The sequence below is a fragment of the Biomphalaria glabrata genome, chromosome 1, assembly GCF_947242115.1.
Source record: "Biomphalaria glabrata chromosome 1, xgBioGlab47.1, whole genome shotgun sequence".
Taxonomy (NCBI): Eukaryota; Metazoa; Mollusca; class Gastropoda; family Planorbidae; genus Biomphalaria; species Biomphalaria glabrata.
The window spans coordinates 5,101,147-5,111,203 of NC_074711.1; positions in this window are offsets into that span (position 1 = coordinate 5,101,147).

A 10,057-nucleotide genomic window follows, 5' to 3' on the forward strand; every position below is an offset into this window, starting at 1 on the left:
CCAAAATCCCCACAAATACGACAATCTCATAATCATCCAAATCTACAATCCCACAATCCTACAAAACTCTATATGCCTCCAAACTCTACAATCCTCCAAAACTCAATATTCCTCAAAACAAAACAAAAAACAACTACACTCGCAGCAAATTCCACGATTCTAGCAATCCCCGCTAATCCCTCAAACTCCACAAACCTTACAGTCCCGTAGAGTATCCCGTAGAGTATCAAAAAATATTCCAAGGAGTTAATAATCTTCACTTTGCGACAGAAATTTCGTAGTTTATAAAAAACCGGTATATACACATTTTACGTGGCTCGTAAGATCTATTCCGAAATGTCACTCTGTCAAGCATTCATCTATAATATGTACTGACATCCAGACCACAGCGACATACAACACCTCACGCCATGCCGCATACACGTTTCTCCCAGACAACATGACGTCATCAACAAATACCTCCTCCTCCCCCCATCATATAAGCACATTTTCTCGTCACGGAGGCAAGGGCTGTTCATAAATGGGGGGGGCCATTTATCAACTTGACTTGGAGGATGCCAGGCCTAACGTCTTCTAGAGCCACCAGTCTGAGTGTCCATCAGATGGGACTGCCGAAGTGGGGGATGATGTTGCCTGGACACTGAGAGTTTTGTCTTAATGGAAGTAATGACCACTTGATAACTGCTGTGCTGTTAGGGCGATCACAGAAACGCTGTTACATTGATACACATACACAGAGAGAATGTGAGAGAGGTGGGAGGGGGGAGAGTGGGAGGTAGAGAGAGTGGGAGGTAGAGAGAAGGAGAGTTGTTTTAAAAGTAAGGAAAAAAGTGAAAGAGAGTAGGAGAGAGGAAGGGAGAGAATAGATGAGAGACCAGGAGGGGCAGAGAGGAAACCAAGATAGAGAGAGAGTGTGTTTAAGAGAGGAAGGTAGAGAGAAAGTAGAAAAAGTCAATGATAGAGTCAGAGAGAAAGAGAGTGTTTAGGAGAGAGAGACAGAGAAAAGGCAATGTGAGAGAGAGAGACAGAGAGAAAGAAAATGTGTGAAAGAGAGAAAGAGAGTGTGGGAAAGAGAGACAGAGAAAAAGATAGTGTGTTGGAGAGAGAGACAGAAAGGAAGAGAGTGAATGAAAGAGAGAGAAAGAGAGTGAATGAAAGAGAGAGAAAGAGAAAGAGAGAGAGAGAGAGAAAGAGAGAGCGTTGGAGAGAGAGAGAGAGTGTATGTAACAGAGAGTTAGTGAAAGTGTAAGAACTAGAGAGGCAAGGAACACAGACAAAAGAGGACACTCTAGATGTCAATGAGAAATACATTAGACACAGAGAGAGAGAGAGAGAGAGATCGATTTCTACGTGATTGAGATCAATAAATATGCCTCCAGATTAAGTCTTCCCTTATTTTCCATCGTGTGATTATTTTTTAAAACGGCCACATTCTAAATCTTTTCCTTTGACGAGTACAAACTATCGGTTTTCAAATCTTAATTGAATCAAGCGATATTCAGAGGTCGCTACGAAAGTAATCCTTTTTCTAAATATAATATAAGCGCTAAAGTCTGACGGACTAAAGAGAGATGCTAAATTATTCTTGCGAAAGCCAACATCTAAGGAGGCGATTTACTGTAACGGTGACCCTTGGTTTAAGGCGCTGATCTTTGAGACGTAACAACGGTCATGGCGTATGTTGATGAGGCCATTCGAGAGGGGCAGGGTGCTAGGATTGTTTGCCTTCTTAACATTCCGCGTCGGAGTTCCGGAACAACTACCCTCCCTCGTTCCGATAATTCCAGAGGTTGACATGAATGAGAAGGCGTCACGTGGTCACACATCTTAAAGGAGAACGTCTAGCAGATTTAAAACTATAAACTAGCAACATTAATTAAGATGTAGGAATTTTATCACAACCAAATATAAATCTGAGATACGAAACATAAAGTTTACCAATTTTTAAATCTTCTCCAAACCAGATTGGAAACAAGCATCGTATCTCAACATAATAATAGAATGACTGGACAGTCATTCTTAAAAATAGATATAGATCCAAGTCTTCACAATCTCACAGCTGGACTAGACGTCAATCATATGTACTTCCGACATCTCCGTGTGTGTGTGATCAAGTCAGACAGACATGTGGTGCTGTCAGGCTTGTATTGTTATATCTGGAGGTCCAAGCATCTCATGTAACGGCTATGATCATTAAACGAGACTTGTTTTTTTTTTTTTTTTGTATCGATCCGATATTCAACCCTCCCCTCCCGATTCTGATTGAGATCTAGAGATTAATAATCATTAGCACTAGCAGAGATCACAGATGATAAATCTAGAGACGATAAGTCCTTCTGAGGCCAATATTTCTATCTTATGTATTCAAACTTGTTAAAATTGTAAATGTAAGCGCACTTTGTTAATGTTGTATATTTATACATATGGGTGTGTGTTTGTTCATGTGTGTATGTGTGTAAAAAAACTTGTCCAAGTGTGGACACTCAAATAGCTAGGAGGTTTGTATATTAACCGACATCATGCAAGATAGCTAGGACTTAATTTCTTGTAGTATTGACTGGGTGAAAATAATAATAATAATCTTTATTGTCCATATGGAAATTTGTCTTACAATTTGTGCATTACACCAAACAAAAAATATTATAACTATAAGAAACCAAAGTGTACATTCACACCAGACTCACTCATAATTTACATGTGACAAAGTTTGTACCAGATTGTTCTTATTTAATGATTTGATTGCCAGGTTGAGCTTATCATAATAAAGGGACTTCATAGCCTGGACCATTGAAGCTCAAAATACGGTCTGCGGGCAATATTCGGCCCGTGACTCGGTGCTATCTAGCCCACTGACACATCTCCCCTCACCACACGATGAAGCCGCAAAGACTTGGGTTCTGTTCTTCTCGAAATTATTTTAATTACTTTTTTTAGTTATTGACATGCTGTGAGGGTACAATATTTTTAATGCCATTTAATGGACACTAAAGACAAAAAGGTTAGCCAACACTGCCCTGGTCAACCATCATTTATTGCCTGTAAGTATTTTAATAAGTCAGTGTATAAGCCTATAGATTTTTTTTAGCGGCCCCAGAAAGGGGAATAGACGCTATTAGTTTTGTGTGGTCTGTCTGTCCGCCCCGTTTAGATCTCGTCCGACGTCATGATATTTTAGATCTTTCAAAGTTCTGATGCAAACGGCTTTTTTTTTCTTTTCTGAATGAGAAAAATTTATTTTTTAAAATCAACTATGCAAGCAGTTCTTTCATAAAAAAATACACCATTTTTACAACTATTCACTATTAATAGTAACAAACATGGGAGTGTATTCAGTAAGGGAGAAAACTATTTACCATATTTTTAACACATTTGTTTAAACGGTTTTAGATTTTTTTATACAAAAAAACAATTTCTTTTATAATTATATTGCTAAGTTAAGTAAGTTCTGTAATACTAAATACTACATTTACACTAGAGAAAAAATCTATTTAGTATGCATATAAGTGGAACATAGTTTAAAACAACAATTAATTAGTAGTTTTTCATATTATCGCGTGAGTGGCGTGGTTAGCCATGGAACAAGTTAAAAAAAAATATATTTTTTTTTGTACGGAGATCTTTTTTCTTTTCTTCAGGTATTGAATAAGAAATAGACCCTTAATATGACATCAGACAGGCCAGGTTCACATTGAATTTCACCTTCACTTTCACTTATCCCATGGTCTGCTGGATCGTTGAGGTACCACATAAGATCTGTCAACCTTCTTTCTCCATTCTTTTCTGTCATTTGCTTTTGTTTTTAGTATGTGTTCCCACACAAACTGTCTTTGTAACCTTGTTTGTTTTTGCTTTTTTTTTGTGTGTTAGTTTTGTTGATTAGAAATGTATAGTAGGTTTTATTCACTTAGTAATTCATGGGGAAAATTTCTACGAAACAAAAGTAATTTATTTGAGTTCTTAGGTCAATCTTTTAAATTTAAAACCTTTTATTTTCGTCAAAAAGTTAGTCAGACTTATACATTACTTTACGTATACTAAAAGTTTGGTCGTGTGGCATGCACTCTTGTCTCGATAGTTTCGGGTTCAAACCCGCACCCTCCGCCTTGCTGCGAGAGGTTTGAGCTAATATGTAAAAATGTTCACTTCTGAAGAACCATCCACAACTGTAGAACAAAATATTTTTTAAAAAGTGGAAATAATAAGAGACTCACTGTCTTGTACTATGGTACAGTGTATTTTAAAATTACTTCTCTGATTATTAATGTTAATGAGAACTCTTCTGAGGTGTCTCAATACTTGCACAAGATTCTTGGCCCATAGATTAGATCCGACCTAGATAAGTAGGTCAACCAACTGATTTGTTACCTTATCCTTTGGGGTTCTCTGTTTGCTGAGACATCCGACTAGTTGAGAATCATCTCGAAGACAAGATGTCGTCCCCGGAAGTAAAGACAAGAGATTTCCTCTATTGATTCTAACTTTTGGAAGGTTCTTCGTCGACTTGCCAGCTAAGACTTGCCAATGAAGGTTCTTCATTGACTTGCCAGCTAAGACTTGCCAATGAAGGTTTTTCTTTTACTTGCCAGCTAAGACTTGCCAATGAAGGTTTTTCTTTTACTTGCCAGCTAAGACTTGCCAATGAAGGATTTTCGTCGACTTGCCAGCTAAGACTTGCCAATGGTGGTGGAAGAGACAAGTAGCATGTCTGCCGATGAAGGAGTACCAAACGTCAAAGTACTAGGTCAAGGTCCATTGCTAGATTATTTCCCCTCTCCCAAACTACGTTTAATCAAAGACTTGGTTTATTGACAGTAATTGTAAGGACCAGGATGTTTAGTCAATCTAGAGTGCGCCGGAAGTGACGACATATTCGGAAACGTGACGTCAAAGCTAGACAATTCCCTTCATCTAGTTTGTGTCTAGCCCTATACTCATAACGAGAGTTAAGAAAAGATTTGGACATGACAATATTGCAGTCCCGTTCGAAAGGATTTGAATCAAAGTTCTTTGGAAAGTTACAACCCACTCGGAGCAATCTTGGGATATCGGAGAATCATTTGAATGAACAAAACAGCACAGTGTTTTATTTTTTAAAATGTTTTACTACTTGAATAAAAAGTCGTGGGCTTATGCATTTACCACTGTGCCAGCGAAGTGCTTCTGAAAATATAAGATTTTTAGTTATGTATTGTTACTTTTAAGCGAAGACCTAATTCTCTACACAAAGTATAAGGGGCACTAACTCAATTATACCACCACATCTGTCAAGTACAATTTATTTCCTTTTTTCGATACTAAACAAAATATGTAATGGAAGATAGTTTACCAGAAGGACTTTTTTTTTTACCAGACAGACTTATTACCAGACGGACAGAATGGGTTAATTAGAAAGCTTTTTAAAAATAATTTAATTATTTCAACAACGCCATTTTGCAAATGTGTGTTTGTAGACAACACCATGAAACAACTTTCACGTGCTAAGTTGTTGCCCCTGTTTCTCTTAAGACTTACCCCACCCTCTTGCAGTCGTCTTATATATTAGACACCCCTGAGTGAGCACTTTATCTATACGAATATTTCAGACGTTCTACTAAGGGAATTAATATACTGGTTTAGGGGCTAACTATACGTTTTTCAGAGCTCTGCATATAGTCACTGTGTGTCTGCCCAGTATCTGCGGTCGATACCGACCGTCCATAGTGCATAGGTCACGTGTTCCTCGTCCAGCTAGTTCCCTGCTCAAGCTGATCTGTTCCGTATAGTTCATTTCTAAACGGTCAACATTCTGACCCCGAAATGTAATTTAGACCTACTACCAACAAAGACCTTTTAAAGCAGTTAGGGGGACAGAAAAGAGGGGAGGACAGTACCGAGAGGTCTCCACTCCCAGGGGGTAGAGCTCCAAGTTAGCTTAGCAGACGATAGAACAGGAGACAGAAGGAGGGAAAACAAAGAATAGGAAGTGGAAGAAATGAAAGTAGAAAAAAAATGTAATTCTGTGTCTTCATACAATACTCCCATCTCTTCATCTACCCTCCCTCCACCTCTCTCATACTCCACCCCTCTCCCCATAAGCAGCTCGTGATTTCCTCACATAAAAAAAAATGTTTCTGAGAAATGAGAACGAGGTCGGAAGAAGATTTCGATTATATCCCAACCATCCATATTAATGCGATGCCGCAAATTAGCAACATCACAGCAGACGACTTCCGGCATTAGTGACGTCACCCACAATGGCTCATTAGCTGGCGACTGGGGAGAAAAAAAATAAAATCCTTCTTAATGTAAATCTATTTTGTCGAAGACTGAGAATGGGATATTGAAATGTGTGGGCATTATTACTTTCCTTTATGTAAATAGCGGCCAATCTTAAAGAAAGATACCTTAAAAGATTGATGCTAAGAACTTTTTTCATTTTTCTCTCAAGTTGTTTAAAATGTCATTTCAAATATCGATTACACATTCTTTTGAACGAACACACTCTTAGGTCTGTAGTTGAACACCGGAAGTTAAACATTTTTAATGTTTATATCGATAATCTGATTTAAGGAATCATGGGATCTCAACTGTAAAAGAGAGTCGACGCTGCCGGTTCAGCCGATCAGCAAATATTAAACGCCAGCCATCACTATCAAGGGGAGAGAAGAACCGATTTCCTGCAAGCCAATTCGCAGACGACTTTTGATGCATTCTGTAAATAAATGCTTCACTTGCCGCTCTTTCCGTAGGATGAGGTTGGGTGTGAGGACTGACGGAGTGTGGGATTATTTAGGTCGGTGCTGATGGCTCTATCTTGGGTAGTTTTCAAGTACAGACAAATTAAAGTCAGGACAGATTAATTAACCGAGAGCTGACAAAAGTGAGCGTTTCCTTTGTCTGTTAGTCAGAGAGCCGCCTCTGAGTTCTCATTATAATAAAACATGCAACCAGTGGTGTCCGTTCTGTGATAAATAATACACTTTCACAATTGAAAGACCATCGAAAATTTATTTATTTTTTGCTAATTCTAACATGCAAAACTTAATACGTACAGTTTTATTTTTCCAATGAAAGTTACTATTTTTTATTGTTAAATATGTTGCATACAATTGAATCATAATTGACTTTAAACATTTTAATTGTCGCAGTATAAATATTTTTTAACAGTTAAAATGTATGCAAAGTAAAGCATAACGCACCGTCACACCTGGTCGTGCTGTATCGAGACTAATGTAATAGAAGGCCTGAACACTGGCCTGCAACGTCACGACCAGTGGAGACCAATAGCTCGTTGCCACGTCACAGGTTGATACGTTGAAGGTGAGTATTCACGCCTAACACAATGATTGATCTCGAACGCGCTCTAAGAAGTTAGGTCTCTATTGTCAATGTCTAAGCTCTGCCGCTTAGATTACGCTCTTGTAGTATTTGGGAGTGGATAAAATAATATTAAACCTGTACTATGTAATCTAAACTATTTACGTTTTGAAAAAGGTGTTACAACAATTCAATAAATTTGAATTATAATACGTAAAATTTGTTTAGAAATGCATTGAACATTGAACCTTGGAAGAACTCTTGATGGAAGCAAAGCAAGAAAGCATGGCCCTCCCGTAGTGCTCTGGTAAGAAACTTGAACGTAGATCCTGACAATTTGAAAACAAAAAATTCTGTGTAGAACAGTTGCTCATTCATGCGGACACAATATTTCATCAAACTTTCCAAATCTACTCAACATCTTATTTGCACTTGCCAGAAATGCTATGAAAGTCAAAGTTGAAGATGTTTAAGAGACAGAAATAGTTTATTGAGCTCATTAATAGAGACGCAGCAAAAATGGTCTCTCTAATTGCACAAAGAAACTCCTCAACACTGTGAAGAGACGAAAGCTGAGCTGATTTGTATGGTAAGACATCGACTCATTGTCAAAAGTCATCCTTCAAGATACAGTAGAGACAGCACGAAGAAAGGGTCATCCAAAGAAAAGCTGGCTAGACAACGCCAAAGAATGGACCTGCCTCTCTCTTGATCTCCTGCTAAGATCAGCTGCTGACCGGGAAAGGGATTTGGTTACGTGAACTAACAAAACATCCCTTCGACAAAAGTCAAGGACAGATGAGATGAAAAGATGAATTACACAAATCTGAATTAAGCGTTTGTCCGAATTTCAACATTTTCTATTTGCAATGAAACCTTTTTTTGCGAAACAGCCTGTTAGTTATCAAGTCTAAATGCAGAATAGATTTGATGCACAAGATTTCATTCGTTATGATTTAAAAACTGTCCCGTGGATTCCTGATTTGTTGAAACAGAAATAAGCTCATGCTGTCACAACAATAAAGTAGGAATGTAATTTATTGCTACCATAGCTATAGCTATAATCCTTGCCCAGCCATGTTTTGAGATTCGCCACAGAGTCTGCAACATAAATAGTAGGAATAAGAAATAGGTAAATAAATAAATGCAGATCAACAGCATTTTATTTCATTTATATGTCATTTAATTATAATTAAATAGCGAAATAGTTACTTATACTTAAAAAATATAATGTACCTGTTGGGGGTCGCCGAATAAACGGGGTCGCAAAACTTAAAAAGGTTGAGAACCGCTGCTTTAAGCATTAATCTAAAGTAATAGGGAAAAAAGAAAAGAAAGCGATTTGTTCAAATGAAGTTCGATATAAAGAAACATATTTTTTTTCAAAAGTAAAAATTTGAAAGAAGATTAGCGAGAGATGAAAACAAAAAGTAAAATAATAATCAATGTCAAGGACGCTGTTTTATAGGGCCATAGTTGCCAACTTCTTATTACTATCTGAAGATCTGAAAATTACTAAATGATTGTTTTAAAAATACAGAGCTTATATAAACATTTGTTAATTAATAAACAACCAATATAGCAATATGCTATCTCTGTTTGGGACTCCTGAACTAACGAAATAATTATGAAACTCACACGAAGTAGGGTAGTGAGATTCATAACAAACTAATATTCACTTTTGACTAGAGTAACACCTTTAGTAAAATCACTAAATTTAGAAAGCCTTCAGGATAGAATACTTCTATTCCCAAGGCCCAGGGGCCGGTCTTAGGCCACTGCGACCTATGCGGCTCTCACTTTCATAGGCCCGGCGCCGATTCTAGGTATATATTATTAAATTAAAACATTATATTTTTTATATGACAGTGTTCCCGCGGCTTCCTGGTTTTCCCCAGGCTCATGGAGATCTCCTGAAATCATAAAAACCTCCTGAAAAATATACTAAATTGTCATATTGGGGTGTCATTCAATCACTTTAGGGCAACAATTCACGAAGATAGATTGAACAATATGGCCATTCTTGGTATTGAGCGTGATCTATTTTGGTAATGGAATTTTGATGACATACTGTATGACTTCTGCTACAGGTAAAGTTAATTTGATCGTGATATTGTACTTGCTTGTACTTACTACTTAGTAAAGAATGAATAAAATGCAAAGACAAATTTATTTTCTAATTCAAAATCTTAATTTTCACTTATTATCCTTATCCCTACCCAGACTGGGCCCCGCGCAATCCGTTTCGCATAGGGCCCCGCGCAATCCGTTTCGCATAGGGCCCCGCAACTGAAAGAAGGGAACACAGTGGGAAAAAAAATATCAAGATGTCAACTCTAAAAAAAAAGTTAAAAACCCAACTCTGTGGAACATAAGCTGATTATGTCCCATTGTGTTTTCAATGTAGATGTAAATTGTGTATTTTATAAATTTGAAGATGAGAATAACGTCACAAGAATTTTGTACAAATAACAAGGATGCGGCCTAATAGTATCATTAGGTCATAAGACCAGTGACTTCTGCTGTACTGGCAAATTAGTCCAGTGGTACTTTGTAGTCCCAAATTATAGGTCCTACTACCTAGGCTATTAATTATAACCTCTAGATATACATCTCACTGAGGCATACAAATAATCATAATCGATTGTAAGTTATAACCATAGACTATATATATAGTCTAAGGTTACAACTAATAAGTTTATTCAGAGAAAAAAAAAGATTATAAATACATACGGAAATGAAGACCAACAAAAAAATCAAC